Consider the following 18,872-nt stretch of genomic DNA (forward strand, 5'->3'; position numbering starts at 1 on the left):
AGCAGACTGCTGTAGCAGTAGCAGTAATATGTCTTGAAGATTGAAACCCCCTAGGGACATTAAAAAATACTTTTGTCTCAAAAGTACAAAAAAAATTTCAAATAAAGTTTGCATTTTTGCCTAATTTATGTGCAACCTCCCCTCCCTCCTATTTCTGACCCTCAAAGACAAAGTCACAAAGACCCTGCCTTATTCAATGGAATGTGAAATTCTAAGACCTTACTGGATGGAGCCTTTACAAAATTTCCTCTTAGTTTGAGGCTCTTCCCATTTAAAAAGTAGGAAGAAAGTTTACAAAAGAAAACTACTCTGTAAAGTTTGAGGGGAAAAAAATACCTCAGCTGCAAATATATGCAGTTGAAATACAAGCAGAACACAGCTGATAGCAAACACATGATATAATTCCAGTTAGTGAGGCTTCATCAGCTGAGAGCATGCAGGATGGCTAAGACCAGGTAAAATGGGCTTATGTGGTAGAGGCCCTGTCCTTCAACTCATAGAAAATTGCATTTTCTACAGCTATGGGAAAGCAAGAGACTGTGCCACCCATAATCTCCCTTACCACTATAAGAGCACTTGTTGCAGCTTGACTAATGGTTTAAGTGTAAGCATGAGCCTCATCAAGTCCAGACTTATCTCAGGCAGGGTGATGAGCATAAGCTTAGCAGCAGTAAAGGGAGAGCCAGGCACCCACAGAGCTGCAGCATACACAGGTCAGGGTGTGCTGTCAGTCCAGCCTTGGTCGTGCTGCCCACCTGCCTTTGTGCTGGGGCCACGTAGCAATGAAAACCTGATTCCTGGAACACGAGTCCTGGGTACACTGTCACGTGGAGAGAGGGCTTTTCTGCTCTTTGTGGGAAAGTGTTTATCTGTAGTCTGATTGATGATGGCCACTGTAGTCAAAGTTTGTTTCTGGTATCAGAATAATAACACAGGTTGACGAAACTTGGGTGAACATTTTCGGTGGATCAGCTACATTGCCTTTGGAAATAGAGGCTGCACCTGTCTTCAAAACTTGTGGAAATTGAGAGCACCTTGCTATGAGTAAAGCTTTTTAAAAAACACTCAGACTGGCTTTTGTTTTCTTTTTTTATTTCTGATTGAGTGTTTACAATCCCTTCTTGGTCTTCTATGCATCAAAAATAGCTGAAACAAATTAGAAACAGCAATACAGAGCGCCTTCAACCTTCAGTTGAAGATATGCTTTGGTTTCATCAGCCACGGAAAATAACTGTAAAAAAAAAAAAAAGACTAAGGTGACTATCAAGGTTAAGAGCATAATAATATAATGCAAATAGTTTTTGTTTGCTTGTTCATTGGTCATTAACTAACACATCTTTAATCCTCTGTGTGCTGATAATTTAGACTATGGTCACGTGAATTCACTAAAAACATTGGACTTAGAGAACCTTCTGATGACCAACAACGTGATATTTCCAAGAACAGATGAGTGTCTCTGTTAATTTACTGTCAGTCTACCTGGAAGAGTCCAGTCACTGATTAAACACACACTGAGGACTAATCAATAAAGAGCCGTATCTTTGATCTATTTGGTGCTGTTTCTGACTACAAAAAGTAATGCTCTTAATGAAACATGGTTCTCTTGCTTTCTCAGTGTAAAATATCGTGCTTCAAACTGTCGCTTATTTAAACCCTTATGAAAAAGTAACAAGAAGTGGCTTTTGTTTACTTGTGTCAAACAGTGCAATAGCAGCTGGCTCATGTTGGTGTTAACTGGTCTAAGGTTCTGTTTAAAGGTTTTTATATGTGACCCAGAAGTTATGTTTTGATCTTTGTCAATAGCAAATGGGAGGATTTCCTAAAGACATAATTTGCATCTATTTTGTAATGTTAAATAGGTCAAGTGTAATGCCCTAATGTCACAAGATACAATTGCTGAATTCTCTAGGGATGAACCCTGGCTTAGCTGATGGAAGAGTGGGGACATACACCGGGCATCTGTGTGCTGTCAGTCTGCTTTGACCTTGCCTCACAGATGTGTATTTTATTTTCTTGCAGTGCAATCCGACATGTCTGTTCACTAACACTGAACGCTTGCTGCTCTTAGCTGTCTAAATATTTTTTTTAAATCACAAGGGACTACCCCCACTGCACCGTCGCTCCAAGTGCTGCCTCCCTAACAAGTATCTCACTCGCCTCTTCATAGTTCTTTGCAAATACCAATTGGAATAAGAATCCTTCACTGGCTTTAAGCTGTGTAGAGATGCTAAGGTGTCCTGTAGTTTCTCAGACAATGTCTTCCATAGCAAGCTGAAATGACACTGAATTTAAGTATGGATATGGAAATTCACTCTTCCTTGCCAGGTATAGTTTTATTTTGTGTTCACAGACTTTATAGACTTCCTAATCCCTTCCTTCTGGTGTTCCTACCATTTGGGTTCAGCCAAACTGTCCTCCAATAAAAATAAAAATAATAAGGCTGATGTGAATGCCTTTCTATACTTCTCTCTGCTCTCCGCTCATGCCCAGCACATGCTGTAGATGTGAAGAGTTTCTACAGATGCCTTATGGGAGTTAAGGCTGCACCAACCTCTATTATACCCTCCAGATCTTTTCTCTGGCTCACCTAGATCATAGCCCTGGCTGGAGCATACCAGAACTCCTTGTTGGCTTGTGTGTCCACCAAGGAAAAATCAACCATGTGTAGGGGCAGGAGGGAGAAAGGGACAGACAGAAGTTTATTCCTGCTTTAACTCTGGCCAGTATATTTTTCCTAGTGACTCTCACCTATAAAATTATGCTGGAGGAGTTCTCATGAAAGATAGAGAAGGTATTTTCCCCCCTAGTCTCTCTCAGAGGATAGGCAACCATGCTTTAGCAAGAAGGACATGGAGCAGTTTTGGGCTCTCAAGTGTACTTGCTGGCACTACAAGCCCTCTCCTGGGAGGTGTCATCCTTAGTGAGTCATGAAAGGTACACAAACTAAATTGATGGGGCAGGGAGTGCTGCAGGGAGGACAGAGGGGCAGAAGCAAGTCCTCAGGTTGATCAATCAGCTGGGAGAGAAGCTGACTTCTCAGCAGCTGAGATGCTAATTAAAATGCTCATTTGACTTTTAAAACTCAGCTCAGGATATGATCTACATACTGCTATGAGGTTTTGAGTGGTACCTCACTTTGCAAGTTGGAATGAGTCTTGTGGTGCCCAGGTGGTTCTTCCAGTCTTTCTTAAAGTAGGCTACAACTCTATAATTGCTCATCAATTCACAAAATATTGAACACTTGACCTCCATCTTCTAGTGCATGTGTTTTTTTGCCTCTTTATGAGTTGTTATATTTTTATCCTAGTCATCATCTGTTCTTTTCTTATGAAGGCAAATTAAATAAATCAAAGGTGAAGGACAGAAGAGTGGGATAGTGCCAGCAGTTAGCAGAGCAGAGTGGTTAACAAACATGAAATTCTTTATGGCAAAACTACAAAACGATGAGTGAGGTAGCAACAAGATTTTTGGTACACAAAAACACGGTGACTATGCTTTACACAGCATTTACAAGGCATTACTGTGTTATTACAGGACTTGGGCAACTGTTTGGTCCCCAGACCAAAACACTCTTGGGCATCCACAGGAGCAACTTCTGGGCACAGATCCTTGGGAACTTTGTGTTCTGATTTGAATGCCATAACTGATTTTAGGTATTTCTGGGGTCATGTGGTACTCGTGAGTAAGCCTTACAAAACTGAGTCACTGGAAATCTGTCAAAATAGAGTTGGGATCTCAGGCTTTCACCAGCAGGGACAAATCTTATACCAATCCCTTTCTAATTGGTGAATGAAAGATCTTCCTTGGTACCCTCTAAATTTTCCTCTTGTGTTTCTATTGACAGGATTTAGTTCATTTCATAATCATCAGTGCTGGCAAATCAGGTCCCCAAAACCACTAGGAACTTAAAGGAGCACTTATGTTAAAAAGAAAAAAGGTAGGAAATTCTATTCTCCTGTATTAATCCGAATAATAAGAAACCAAAGGAGTATCCTACCATTAAAAAAAAAATACAATATTTTTACTAGATCTCTGGCGGTCAACAAATAAAGATAAAACTGACATATTTATTTGTACAAAGCTGATCATACTCTTCCATATGCTTACAAAGTAAGATGTAAAAAAAAGGGCCCAGGTTGTAATGTATTTGTATTGAAAAAAGAGTTTTACATTGAAATCAGGAAGAAAACCTGCAAGACACAGAGAAGAGTTCAGTAAGGTGAAAAGTCTGTCCTTCAACTGGAACATTCTAAGGAATGACAGTAAATACCTTGGGCCCTAGGTATCTACAGTGCTGAAAAGATCAAATTTAGCATCAAATGTACTATAACACTATCTTTTTCCTGTGAATGTAATTGGTATTTTTGAAATTATGAAAACTTCTGATATCATTCTTATTTTGTAAGTAATACATACTCACAAAATGAATACTTTTCATTTTTGATTTGTGCTAGTCACAACTCTAAGAGTTCTACTTATCTCAAAATTGATCCAACAGGTGCTTGAAGACTGGAGACTTTTTAATTCTGACAAGTTTAAAGGATGTCTGTATTGAAATAATTTTCCTAACAAATAGTTGCTGGGAAATGAACCTCCATCAAAAGCAGAACAATAATCTCCTTACCCTTTGTGATGTGAAACATACATTTAGCTCCTTGTATTTGAAAAAAATGCCATTACAGTAAATAATGTTTATATAATGTTGTTTATAAGTCGTTGCTTGAAATATATTATTGGATACAGAAGCAAAAAGGAAAGAAGAATATGAGAGGACAGCTGTTAATACCTTTTACTCACTGTTTTTCATTTTTACTATCTTGATATTATGCCTCTTTTCCTTTGGTTCTTGACCTTGTAAATATCTGATGCAAATACTTATTCTTTATGGTAGATTCTGTTTCTATCATACAGACTGTCACATGCTTTTATTAGCCAGCACTTCAGACAAAATACAAAAATCTCTGAGCTTTTAAAATAATTATTTAATAAGTATAGGCGGACCTTTCATAACTACATTGAGATGTTTTCTTCCAGTCAGACAATTCTCCGTGTTCTTAATATGTTCTATTTGCCTATGAGCAATCATTCAGCCATAGAAGAAAAGAGACCAAAAGGTCACCTCAAATTTACCTTCATCTATGGCTCAGGTACTGAGGGAATCAGAATACAAGTGTGTATGAGACCACTCTCCCGCTGAATGAACTGTTATTCTGGGTACCGATTATTTCTCTTGGGTAAAAAATTAACCCTTGAAAAAGTGATATTGAAATAATGTTTTCCAATTAGGATCTGCAACAAAGTCAATGCACTTTCACTCGAAGATATATCAAAGCTGTCAAGGGGTTTAAGGTGTCAGTATTGATTCCTGCATGAAGTTCTGGTTCTACTGAGATCAACAGAAAAAACCCCACTGGTCTCAATGAGGCCAAGATTTCATTGCTTATCTTTCCTTATTAATACCAAGAGTAAATTTCAGAAAGTCTCATTAAAATAATCTGATATTATATTGCATAAAAGTGTTCTCTTACCACTCATAATAAATAGTGAGGGAATAGAAGAGCAACAGAAAAGGCAGAAGTAATATGAATGTGAACAGGGATAGGAGCTGAGATTGCAAATATTAAGAGGTTATTAGTCCTTTTCGCCCTTAGAGATATTAATGATCCCTGACTTTAGTTCTCAAAGAACCCATTTTCTATCCTTGCATTCTTTTTCAGAATTAAGTTCAAATTACCATGGGAAATATAAAAGGGATCAAGACTTATCTATATAACAATTTATAAGGCCTTCATTCACCAACAGCAGTTTCTTCCTTTGCTCTCAGATATTCACACAACATCTGAATGCCTTGAAAATGTAAATGAATTTATGCTATAACCTCCTGGAGAATTAGAGGAGAAATATTATCTCTATTTTACAGCTGGAGAATGGAGACAGAGAGACTTTGTGATGTGCCTGACATCTCTCACTGGATTTTTCAAACTCTGTATTTAAACCACAACACTTTCTTAGCTTCTGATTATCTTTGCTTTGGGGATTCTAGCTTATTTAAATTCTGTTCTCTTGAACACTTTTCTCTAGCCCAAATCCATGCAAAACTGATTTTTAACCTCAACAAATATCTGGAAAACCCCTTGTCCAGAAGAAAGCCAGAGCTTTTCCTGGCTGCTGTAACTTGTGAGGCAACAAAGAGAGCCAAAACCAGACTCTGAAGGATCTCAAAACTTCTTTGAAAACGTAATAATAATTGCATACAGACTCAGACGTAGCAGATTTCCTCATCTCAATATTGTCTGCGATAGAGTTACTAGTAGTTCTTCAAACTGAAGTTATATATTGTTACAAATTATTGGTATTTTGCCACTCTTTTTTTTTTTTTTTTTTTAAGCTCTGTCCTTAACTAACTATGAGGGGGTTTTGGACTACTTTTATGTATAGCTATCACTTTATGAGGGCTGGATTGCATTGTCATGATGCCTTTCACTTTGCAACGAATCTACACACTCATAAATCTGTCTTGATTTAAAAACTTAAGAATGCAAGTGGATGTTTTGTCTGCATTCTGTTTTGTTAGGGGGACAGGATCAGCCAGGTTGGCAGTGCTGTTGCAAGGAGTAAGCTCCATTGTGTGGTAAGACCACTTCCAGCTCCCACTGCTTTGCTAAGGCTTATCTAAGTGTGCTATACTTACATATACTTACATATAACTATGTGCAAGTATAGTAAATGTTTCATTCAGTAAAGGTTTTATTTATTTTATAATTATCTCTATCAATATAAGATTTTTTTTTTAAACTAGAGATCTAATCTTTCCTTTAGATCTACTTTGTGCAAACCTAGAATTCAATTATGCCTTTGTATAGGTGTTTATACAAAGTTAGTTTATTCTATATGACAGAGAATTTTGAGTTTTGAGACCTTTATAATACAGAAAGATGCATCCTAAAAAAACCAGCATACCTTCTCCCTGAACACATTGAAAGCCAGGATGCCCATGAAGTGTTCTCCAGGACTTACGAGGTGACAGATAGAGTAAAATGAAGCAAGAGGAATGAAGTTATTGGAAAGTTTCTTAATTCAGGAAGGATCAATACACACTGCTGTGGACTCCTTTCCACCATTCTTGGCTTGGAGAACTATAGAGTGGAAACTTTGGATTCTGCCTTAGGGAAGAGGATTGAGGAAAAAGCCATGGAGCAGAAGTTCTCTTCCCGTGAATCACTGCTGTAAAAAATATCTGGCTTTACCCATTTCACATTATGGAAGTACTATTGACTTATTGAATTTGTTACCAGCTTCCGTAGAAATAAGGAAAGTTAGAGGTGGGTTGATTATATTTTAGCATGAAACAGTCCATCAGTGATAAGACCAAAAGACAGAGAGAACTTATTCTGTGGTTTTCCTGGTTTATTCTATATAAACACATCTAGAAATTGGAAAATTCTGGACACCACCAGTGTTTACTGGTGCAATACAATGTCTGTCTTTCAGCAAGCTGAACTGTCTTCAAAATAGGCCCTGCTTTGAGAAGGTGTTTAGATCAAAAAGTTTCCAGATATTCCTTCCAAACTGAATTGTTTGTAGATTTTGTGCTCCTGCTCACTGTAAAGCTATAACTCTGCAGAGCCATGTCTGTGGCATTCCACATGCCCATTATTCCCAGTGCTTCCAATCCCAGAACTAAGTGCAGCATCAGTTTCCAGGTCAGGCTCTGCACTAGAATTGCTCTCCACCTGAGTTAACACATCCTGAGCAGCATGGTACTGACACTGTCACCTTCTTTTGCTTCCAGCAGCATCTCTCACTCTAACACAAAATCCTTAAGTCTAATACAAAGCATAACTATGGAATCATAGAATCCTGAAGGGATCCCCCAAGGATCACAAGTCCAACTCCTGTTAATATATTAATAAACCAAAGCTCACCTGTAGTAACTAAATCTGGAGGTCCTTGGTTCACTGCATCTTGTTTTCTTATGGACTCCTTGTTCTGGGAAAGGACAGATAAAGTCTGCCTATCCTTCATGAAGCCAAGTTCTGGACAGATTATTAGTTCAGACAGGCTATGATATGAAAACCATAACACCAATACCAGACCCAAGACAGCTGAAGAAGCAGCACAGTTGTGTTTTCATGGTGCTGAATCAGGCAATGTCCACGGTACAGTTAATCTGCCCAAGGAGGTGCCTGTACATTACAAAGAAGTGGAGGTTTCCTGTGCATGCTGTTCACTGTCATTTGCAAGATTTGCAACTCCACTTGCAGTCACTGAATGAAAATGAAGCAATTTGGTTTAATAATGCAGATGTCAAAATATTAAACATTCAAGACAATTATATTGGGAAACTGTCATCATCAATTTTATTTATTTTTCTTATTTTGGAATTGTTTGAATGGTACAGTTCCCATTGTGGTGAAAGATGATAAACAGAGGAACTGAGCTGAAACTAGATCACTCATAAATCCATCTTTCAGTAAGGTGACATGTCATTAATTCAGGCTGGAACAAGTAAGATCATTAAATATTATGACACACTTCATCCAATTTCTTCACAAAATAATTTTCTTAATGTTGTTTTTGTAAAGGAAATTAGTATCAGTCAATTAAACATGGACATGCACAATTCTAATTATGTATTTTGCCAATATCATAAAAACAGTATGTTTGGTGCCTTAGTGTGTATCCAAAGTGTGTTAGAAATATTTGGATTCACTTTTATAAGAATAACCCATTTTCCAACATAAGAATAACCCATAGCCTATTTTTGTCATATATGACTCAGGGGGCTTACTGCCCTGAAAGAGATGAAGAAGCCTGCATAATACCGGGTGAAAGATGGGCAGGTAAGCCAGAGGAAGAAAATGACACCATTCCACCAAGGGATGAACCTGGCTGCAACCACTTTAGATTCTCCTACATGTCAGTGAGATCATCATGATGATATTTCTTGGGAATTAACATTGATCTAAAATTATTTTGATCTGGCGCTAATGAAGATATGCAGAGCAATTCAAGCTATCATTGCTTTAATCACATATAGAATCCTGTCAAGTTCTTGAACTTGGTGGAGGTTAGAATTAGGGAGCAAATAATTGAAAATGTAAGAGGAAAGAAATAATGTTACAGAATTCTTTACATAAAATGTAGTGTCCTTTTCCAGAAATAATGTTAGTGTCATATTTCTATGATCAATGTTTAAGATGTTGATAAGTTCTAGCAATGTTATTACTAAACTTGAAGAGAAGACCTGTTTTGTCTTTGACCTGTAGATAGCTCAGATATTTCTAATGAGTATTGTGCTTTGTTACATTATTACTTGAGAAGTGTGTGAACATATCTATTTATTCATTTATCTACTTGGACAGCTTATTAACTGCTCTACATTATTTCTCCCTTACTGTTTGAGAAATCATGGGAACTGTCCTAAATCAAATTAATTTTTTAACTGAGCAATTTTTCATGTGCTTTTGTGAAGATTTATGGGATCTATCTAAGTGAAAATCAACTTTTTCTGTAACTGTTGAAATAAGAGTTTTGGTATATTTACACTGCCTAGGATAATACCCAGAAGCCTTTTATAGGATGGCACAGGCCAAAGACCATTCCCTTCATGGGTGAGGCCAGAGAGTTTAGGCTGGTAAGGGATCCTGGCTGAACACCATGACCTGGACTGCCTCATTTTCTCTCAGTCTGGTAACCAGAAGCTCCCAGTGCATGTCTGGGCAGTGCACTGACTCACAGCCCTGCTGCTGAGGCAGAAGGTCAGATTGGAAGCTGCAAGGGTAAAACAGTAAGGTTCAGCCACACTTGAAGGTGAGTCAGGCAGGAGATATTTGCAATATAAAAGAGCAAATGGACTTGATTGTAATCAATCTTAGCTGTTTCTGAATCATTTGGCCACTCTCCTGCACCAGCTCAATACTGGATTGGAATACTTATGATGGCCATGGGATGGGATTGCATGAGTAAACAATCCTTGTTCCAGGCACAATGGTACGGCCTCTTTCTATGGACAACTCCCAGAAACTAGAAAGAGAGCTAGGAAGACTCCTTAGCTCCTGAAAATTATTTTAGCTCTTGATCTGATCTTCCGATCCTGATCTCTGATGTTATAAAATCACTGAATGGTTTGGGTTGGAAAAGACCTTAAAAATCATCTAGTTCCAGCTCCCTTTCCATGAGCAAGAACACTTTCCACTAGACCAGGTGCTCAGAGCCCTATCCAGCCTGGCCCTGAACACCTCCAGGGATGGGGATCCACATCCTCTCAGGACAAACTGGTCCAGTGTTTCACCACTCTTACAGTAAAGAATTTCTTCCTAATATCGAACCTAAACCTACCTTCCTTCATTTTAAGGCCATTTCTTCTTGTCCTGTCACTACATGACCCTCCTAGGCCCTACAAGCCCCTCCCCAGTTTACTAGTAAGCCCCTTTTAGGTATGGAACGAAGTATTTCCATGACAAGGTGACCCTTGGAAGAGGGTCTACCTGCACTTTATTAAGGCCTTTGATGCTGTCTCCCAAAGCATTCTCCTGGATAAACTAACTGATCATGACTTGAATAAGTGAAAAATTTTTCTTTGGTAAAGAATACTGTGGCCAGCAGGACCAGGGCAATTATTATCCCTTGGTAGGGAGGGTGAGGCCACACCTCAAACCCTGTGCTCAGTTCTGTCCCATCCCCTCTCTACAAAAAAGACATTGAGATGCTGGAGTGTGTCCAGAGAAGGGCAACGGGGCTGGTGAAGGGTTTGGAGCATAAATCTTATGAGGAGGAGCTGAGGGAGCTGGGGGTGTTGAGGCTGGAGGGAAGGAGGCTCAGGGGTGACCTTATTGCAACAACCACCCTTATCTCTACAACTACCTGAAAGGAGGTGGTAGCCAGGTGGAGGTTGAACTTCGCTCGCATGTAATACTTGACAGGATGAGAGAAAATGACCTCAAGTTGCACCAGTGGAGGTTTAGATGAGATATTAGGAAAAATTTCTCCACTGAACGAATGATCAAGTGTTGGAACAGGGAAGTGTTGGAATCACATCCCTGGGGATATTTAAAAAACATGTAGATGTGGCACTTAGGGACAGTGTTTAGTGGTGGACTTAGTGCTGGGTTAATGACTGGGACTCAGTGTTATTAGAGGTCCTTTCTGACCCAAACAATTCTCTGATAATTCTCTTCTGGGTGGAATTTCCAGTGCAACAGCTCTCTGGCAGCTCCTTCTAGTTCCCAGAGGAAGAAGACATCATCTGCTTCCCTGCCTAAGCCCACAGATAAATGCAATGTTGTATTTTCTCCCCATTCTGCCCAAGCCCCTTTTTGTTACCACATGTAAGACTAAAAAGAGTCCATAATAAACAATTTAAGTTTTTCGTGTTAGTAGAGAGTCTGCACACAAAGAGAGAGAGAAGAAAGAAAAAAAAAGCAAACAGGATCTTGATTCCACTCACTTGAAAACTTAACAAGAAAAATTGTCCTCACTTCACTCATATGAGAAAACAAAGTGCTCTGACACACACAATTACCCTCTTACAGCCTTTCTTTCTATTTTCCTGATGCTGTTAGAGACTTCTGTCTGTAGTCAGTCATCCTTGCTGTAAATTTCTTTAAATTGTAATTGGGCAGTCTTCCAGATTCTGAGGGACCCTTTTGTCAGAGGAACTCCTGGGGACATAGCCCCTATGTAGCCCCTGATTTTTTGAAGTTGAGGACTGAAATTGATAGGGAACTGACTACCAATATGACAATTTGTTTGTAGCAGAAATTTTGTTTTACCAGCAACTATTTTTAAGGAACTGCATTATGAAATATGTATAGTTGTACCTTCATGATCCTGTATTTAATCTTCTGTCAAAAAAGATTATACATTTAAAAAGGTCATGGTCTGTGTTTTTGTGTGTGACACTGGGAATTTGAACCTTAGCCTCTACCCACCTTCTTAAGGATCACAAACATAATTTGAACCACGTTCCTCAAACCAGCTTAATTTTTCACTCTCTCTGTCTATGTGTCTCTCAGTCACATGCAAAAGCCCCACGCACACCAGGCTGAAGGGATGGGTCAAGGCCTGTTTTATTGACAAGCAGAGCTGGCCTCGGTCACTCCTCCTCTGCTGGCAGCCGGCGTGGCCCGCAGCACATCAGCCAGCGGGGCAGCCTGCGGCAGCCCTTGGCTTCTGGGCAGGTGTGGAGAGAGCGGCAGGGCTGAGATGAAGGGATGGCACCTGCCTGCTTTGGAGAGCAGCAGAGCTGCCTGGTAGTACTTCCAGGTATCCTTTGGATAGCAGAAGAGTTTGTATCTGAAGCGTGTTTTGTTTTGTAGCCCACTCCCTAAGCTCAGCCCCCCTCCTCCCCATGTCAGGGACTTGATGTGATTGCCCGGGGAGGCTTTGTTAGCCCAAAGTGGTCATAGCCAAATTCAACCCCCTGCTTCAGCAGGCTGACCAGGGCAGGACAGTGAGGTCTGCAACCATGGACAGGGCTAGCTTTTACCCACTGTGCCTCATGCCCTCAAATGGTTGGAAAACTACTGGCTTTGAGCTTTTCCTCTCCTCTTGGTGGGGTATCACAGTCACTGGGTAATGTCTGATCTCTGTGCTATCATAACCTTCTCTCTTGGGCTAAGTTTTGACCTCTGGGTTGACAAATGATGTCTGGTTTTGAAGTCTTTTATTACAGCAAAGTTGCATCAGCTCACCTCTGCTGGTTTCTTGCACTATGCTAGGGAAAAGTTCAGCAAGAGCTGGCACTATCTTTCCAGCCTAGGTTTGAACCTTATTTTAAATACAAATATCTCTCCTTTTCAGCACAGTCAGGAAAGATAGGGTCATCTTTATACCTGATATCTCAAGCAAAGCAGTGGGTAAATATCAAAGATGTTAAGGCAAGGCAAACATACTCCTTTTATGTTTGTGGGCAGCACCAATGACACAGGGTGAAATTTATCCTCTTATCAAAGGTCAACACAAACCTAGGCACTACTTCAAAGGTGCATTGATCCTATAACTGGCTCCTGGCACTGAGCTGGATTTCACCAAACTCTAAAACGTATGAGAACTGATAGATTTTATATATCTGTGTAAAAAATAATAGAGTGTGTTCAGATACAGACATACTTAGCAATCCAGAGGAGCTATCTTGATTTTGTTAGGACAATGTATATTCTTTTGTCTTGTGTTCACATATTTGGACAATATTTGCGAGCCAGCTGTCTGGTTCTCCCACTTAATCGGTTAAAACATTAATATTCTTTGCAAATACACAAAATTTTTGTTTACCAAGAAGAAACTGATAGTCCAGTGACTGAGTGTTTAGTACTGCAGGTACTGCTTGCTTGGTTTGAAGAGAAAAACAACAGTTAAAGACATTCTTTCATGTCTTAGTGAATAATAATAAGAACTATCCAGTGTTTTCTACCATGTTCAGCCATTGTTCCAAGATACCAAAAAGATTTTGTAGACAGGGAAAATGTGAAAGTTGAGGAGAGGGCAGTAAAGTCAATGTAAGAGCAAGTAAAAAACTGGTGCTTTTTTGTAAATGGTCATACACATAAATGTGTTGCTGCAGAATAGGCATGGAATTTTTGTGTATGTTGCAATTACGGTCATGCTGGGTGTGAACATATTAATTGTAAATACTTTTAGAGAAGACATGACATCTGCACTTGGAGGTTTTTTTCTTTCTTTTGTGTTTTCTTTCTGTGGTTGTATTTGAGCAGGGTGTTCCAATATTTGCACTCTTAGGAACAAGATCAGAATGCCTGGTGTTCACATCTATGAGCAAAAATAATGGCAACACTTCAGCTAATTCACAGTAGCTTCATGTGCATTAGTCACTGGTCCCTGTGTGCTCTAATTATAGACTGCCTTAACATTGCACATACAGGACATAAAGACTTTACAAAAGTTGTTTTGGTATCTCTTTTTTACCTGCTAGGCTAATGGACAAGATGTTTTAAATACAGATTCATGCTTGGAGTTGTCTTTTTCTTGGAATATGACTGTGGCAGTTAATATGATAACAGTAGTATCAATGAGATGGATTAGGAAGTACTTTGCTCAGGATAGGTGAACCTACCTGGTAGTGTGCTCTTCCTTTAGTTCTGAGAAAATCAGACTTTTTTTTTTTTTCTGAATCACAGGAGTAAGACATAAAGAGTCTTTTCATAGCTGAGCTGTATTTTTTAACCTGAGTTGCTCCAAATATATAACCAAGGGCAGCTAATCCCATGTGCTGTGGCTCACTGTACAAGTTATAATTTATTAAACTGTTATATTCATGAGATTATGTCAGAATTCCCTTGTTCTGTCATGTACATGATTGTTTTGGGGGCTCCAGGAGGTCAAACTCCAACAGTGTCAAGCATAATTATTTTCTGAATACATTCACACGCCTTGCAAAATTCAATGTTTGTTTGGTTTTGCCTTATTTAAGAGTGTATTCATTAGTTTACAGCTTTTGATGAGGCTTTCTAAGCTTCAACTGAATTACTAAAATCTGTAAGAAACAGATTCTCTGAAGATGGTATTATGACATAAAACACATGGAATAAATTTTTTTTATTTCCATAAAAAATTCAAGACATAATGTTTATTTTTGCACATCGATGCAGCTATCTGTATGTGTTGGGGCCCATGGTGGTAAACACACAGTAATGCACATTAACTTCTTTTCTGAATTAGTGATTTTATACATATAGAATAAACTAATAATCTCCCACTTTATAATGAATTTGAAGCTTATAAAATGTGACAGCTACTGATGTTTTCCACCAATAGACTGGAATGGTTTGTCAATATAGTAAGTACTACTTGGGTGGCAGGTTTACATAATGATGATAATGATAATATTAATAGCATCACTGAAGAGTTAATACTACAGTGAGTGGGACAGGAAACACGGTGTCTATAAGTGGAAGACCAGGGCTCACAGCCAAACACAGTTGAGTTGTGGTAACTAATACGTTGTCACCCATCCATTGAATTAACATAACTGATCTTGTGTTTGTTTCAGCTTTGGGGAAAATAGTTTAATGTCAAGATCTTTGGCTGATATCTTGTCCACCGATTGTAGAAATACTATTTCACTCTGAAATTCCAGTAGTTCTTTCTCTGTCATCACAGTAAGCTGCGTTAATAACATACAAAATCACAGAATTGTTAGGTTTGGAAAGGACCTCTGCAGGTCACCCAGTCCAACCCCCCTGCCAAGGCAGGGTCACCTGGAGCAGAACAAATGGGAACATATCCAAGTGGGTGTTGAATGTCTCCAGTGAGGGAGACTTCATGACATCCCTGGTCAGCCTTTTCCAGTGCTCTGCCACCCTTAATGTAAAGAAGTTCTTTGTGCTGAGACAAAACTTCTTGTGTTTTAGTGTATGACAATTGCTCCTTGTCCAGTGACTGGGAACACTGAAAAGAGTCTGGCACTATTATCTTGGCACTTCCTTTGAGATATTTTATGCAGTAAAGATATGCCCTCTCAGTTTTCTATAGACTAAGCAAGCTCAGCTCCTGCAATCTCTCCTCACAAGAGACATGCTCCAGACTCCTCCGTGATCTTTGTGGCCTTTGCTGGACCTCTCCAGTAGCTCCTTGTCTTGTTCTCAGGAGCCCAGAATGGGACACAGCGCTCCAGGTGTGGCCTCACCAGGCCTGAGTAGAGGAGTGGGATCACCTTCCTTGACCTGCTGGCCGCCCTCTTCCCCATGCACCCCAGGATGCCACTGGTCCTCCTGTGGCAAGGGCACACTGCTGGCTCATGAAGGGTTTGTCATCCACCAAGACTCCAGGGCCTTCTCAGCAGAGCTGCCTCTAGCAGGTCAGCCCCCATCTGGCACTTGGGATTATTCCTCCCCAGGTGCAGGACCCTGCACTTGCCCTTGTTGAACCTCATTTTGTCTCTGCCCAATTCTCCAGCCGACCAAGGTCCCACTGGATGGCAGCATAGCATTCAGGTGGGCCAGCCACTCTCCCCAGTCTCACATCACCATCAAGCCTGCTGAGGGTACATTCTACCCCTTCATCCAGGTAATTGCTAAACATGTTGAATAAAACTGGACCCAGTATTGATCCCTGGGGAATGCCACAAGACTGCAGGCCTCCAACTGGATTCTATTCCACTGATCTCAACCCTCTGAGCTCTGTCATTCAGGCAGTTCTTGATCTACTTTACTGTCATTTCCTAAGCTTGCCTGCAAAGATGTGTGAGACAGTGTCAAAAGCCTTGCTGAAGTCAAGGTAGACAACATCCACTGCTCTCCCCTCAGTGACCCATTCCGTCAAGTCATCATGGAAGGCTCTTAGATTACTCAAGCATGCTTCCTCCTTGGTGAATGCATGCTAACTACTCCTGACAATCTTCTTTTCTTCTACATGCCTGGTGATAAACTAAATAAATAACATCTTTGTGCTGAAACATTTACTTGCTACTGTATAGGAGGTTGATTCTGGCAGCTGGTGATCTTTTCTTCCTTCACTGAGAGGAAAGCACAGCAGCTACTTTGAGGGAAGGCATCTTTTCAACTCATGCTCCAGTGGATACCACACAAAATGTTATTTGTGGAAAACCATAGCAAGCTGCCTTATTTATTTTGCCCAAACAGTTGTATAAGTTCCCTTCATTGTTCTCCTCATTGTTAATTCTTTTACAAAAATATGATTTAAAAAATAAACTATATTTATCAAAAGAAAAATTCTGACATCTAATGATCAGACAAAAAAATTACATTCATATACATATTAATAAAATAATAAAGTAAAATAAAACAAATATTTAAAAATGCATTGCAATTTTCAGTAGAATAAAAATTTAACACTATATAAAACACCGAAACAGTACTGGTATATAAAGAAAAGTCGGTTATAAAAGTCATATAAACCACATACTCCTTTCTGGCTTCCATCTACCCACTAATATTCCCTTAGAAATCAAAAGGGAAAAGTGAGTAACTCTTTCCCTATCAGTAAAGAACAGTGAGAAACACAAGTAAATGCCTATGAAAGATCAGTGGAATGAAGGAATGTGGGGCCTGGGCCACATGAGCACGGGGAGAGTGAGAGGAGAAGGATCCTGTCCTTCTGGAGGGAGGGATGAGCAGAGTGGGCTGAGCAGGGAGGATGGAGAGGAGCACCCTCACTGTGTGGGACATGATTTCTGTGAGGCCTGGTGGGAGCAGGGAGGGGCTGGTTTTTGTGAACCATGTAAATCTTTCTCTAGTGAAACCCCATGTAAATATATGATGTATATTTGGCATGTGGTCAGAAATCTGACTAATCATAGCTAGATATTTAGAAGCTAGAAATCCATTTGGCTTAATTAAAAAGTTTGGAAAATATTTGCCTCCAGAATTGCGGGTAAAAAGTATGATGAACAGACCTCCCTCCCTCCCTCCCTTCCTCCCTCCCATTTCCAATATCACATATAATTTTTTTATTTACTTCAACAGAAGGAATTTTTTTTAATAATAAAAAAAAAAAAAAAAAAACCACAAAAAAAAGTTTGCAGAGCATTTTGGCTTGGTAGCTGTCTGCCTGCCCAGAAAGTACTGCTCACTTTTCTCTTCCTTTCCATAAGTGAAAATATTAGTTTTCAGCTGGGGTTACGAGCTAAATGTGAAATATTTTGCCTTTCTGCTCCTCTCTGCTGATGCCTGTTCAGGGAGTTCTGTTAGCTTTGCAGCTTTCCCAAGATGAAACGCAGGGAGCTATGGCATGGGTAGCTGTAGCTCTTATCAGAAACAGAAGAGAAAAATGAAGACAGCCACTAGAAAAACTCATTTTCATGGAACAGACATTTTCTGTTTTAATGAAAATAACCTTAATGAAAAATTGCTGGCTAGCTCACCCCTCAAGTCTTCTCTAAATATGTCAGATTTTAGTTATTTACCTCTAGTAGAATTACTGAATCATTTAGTCTGGAAAACACACTTAACACCATCAAGTCCAACCATAAAGCTAACACTGCCACAATTGGTTGGAAGCTAAGTCTCTGCAAAGTTTAGCTTTTATATTAAATTATGTATTTTAATGTTAGAATGCCCCTTGACTCACTAGTATAATGGTGCTTCAAGAGCAGCAAATTATGCTAATACATTAGTAAAGTTTTGTGACATTTACCAGTTTATCTTTGGTTACATCAGGAAGGGAAATGATACTTGATTTCCTCTTCTGAGTAATTACTTTCTGCATTGCATCTCATGCTTCACTCATTAAGCTCTGAGCTTACTGAAATGACAGATCTAGAGGCTTCTATGTTTTGTTTGTAATTTAAATATTCTAGATATTCAGATGTTGTATAGACACCTACTCACACATGTATGTATGGGTGCTTGTGTGGCTCTACTTTATATAATTGAATGGTACATCTTTGCATAGAGATTCCAATTTATTAACTTCTCAAATATTTTACTTGCTTCCATTTTTCAAAACATTATATCTACAATTGCTGGAGTTTGGGCTTTAGAATAATTTATTTATAAACCTTGCTTTCATATAATCACAATAATAGGTATTATTATAGCACTAATCAGAGATGCACCAGACATTTTAATGAAAAAAAAAAAAAGCAAAATAACATAGAAGCTCAGCTAAAAGAGAGTTTATGGGTTAGGCTTCAGTATAAGATGACCACTGGATCATCAGTATTGTCCATTTAATATCAATATGACCATTACAGTATGTGAAATAACCATTCACTCTTTGACTTCATGTCATGCCTAAAGCTTCTCCAAAAGGATTTCTAAAGTAAGCATAAGAAATTTTCCCCTAAAAATGTTAAATAACATGTCTCATTTTTCTTTCTGTATCGTCTCTTTTTTCTCTGTCTCTCTAATTTTTTACTGAGTTTAGCAATTCAATTTTAATAGGGAAAATTT

The sequence above is a fragment of the Taeniopygia guttata genome, chromosome 1A, assembly GCF_048771995.1.
Source record: "Taeniopygia guttata chromosome 1A, bTaeGut7.mat, whole genome shotgun sequence".
In the NCBI taxonomy this organism is placed as follows: Eukaryota; Metazoa; Chordata; class Aves; order Passeriformes; family Estrildidae; genus Taeniopygia; species Taeniopygia guttata.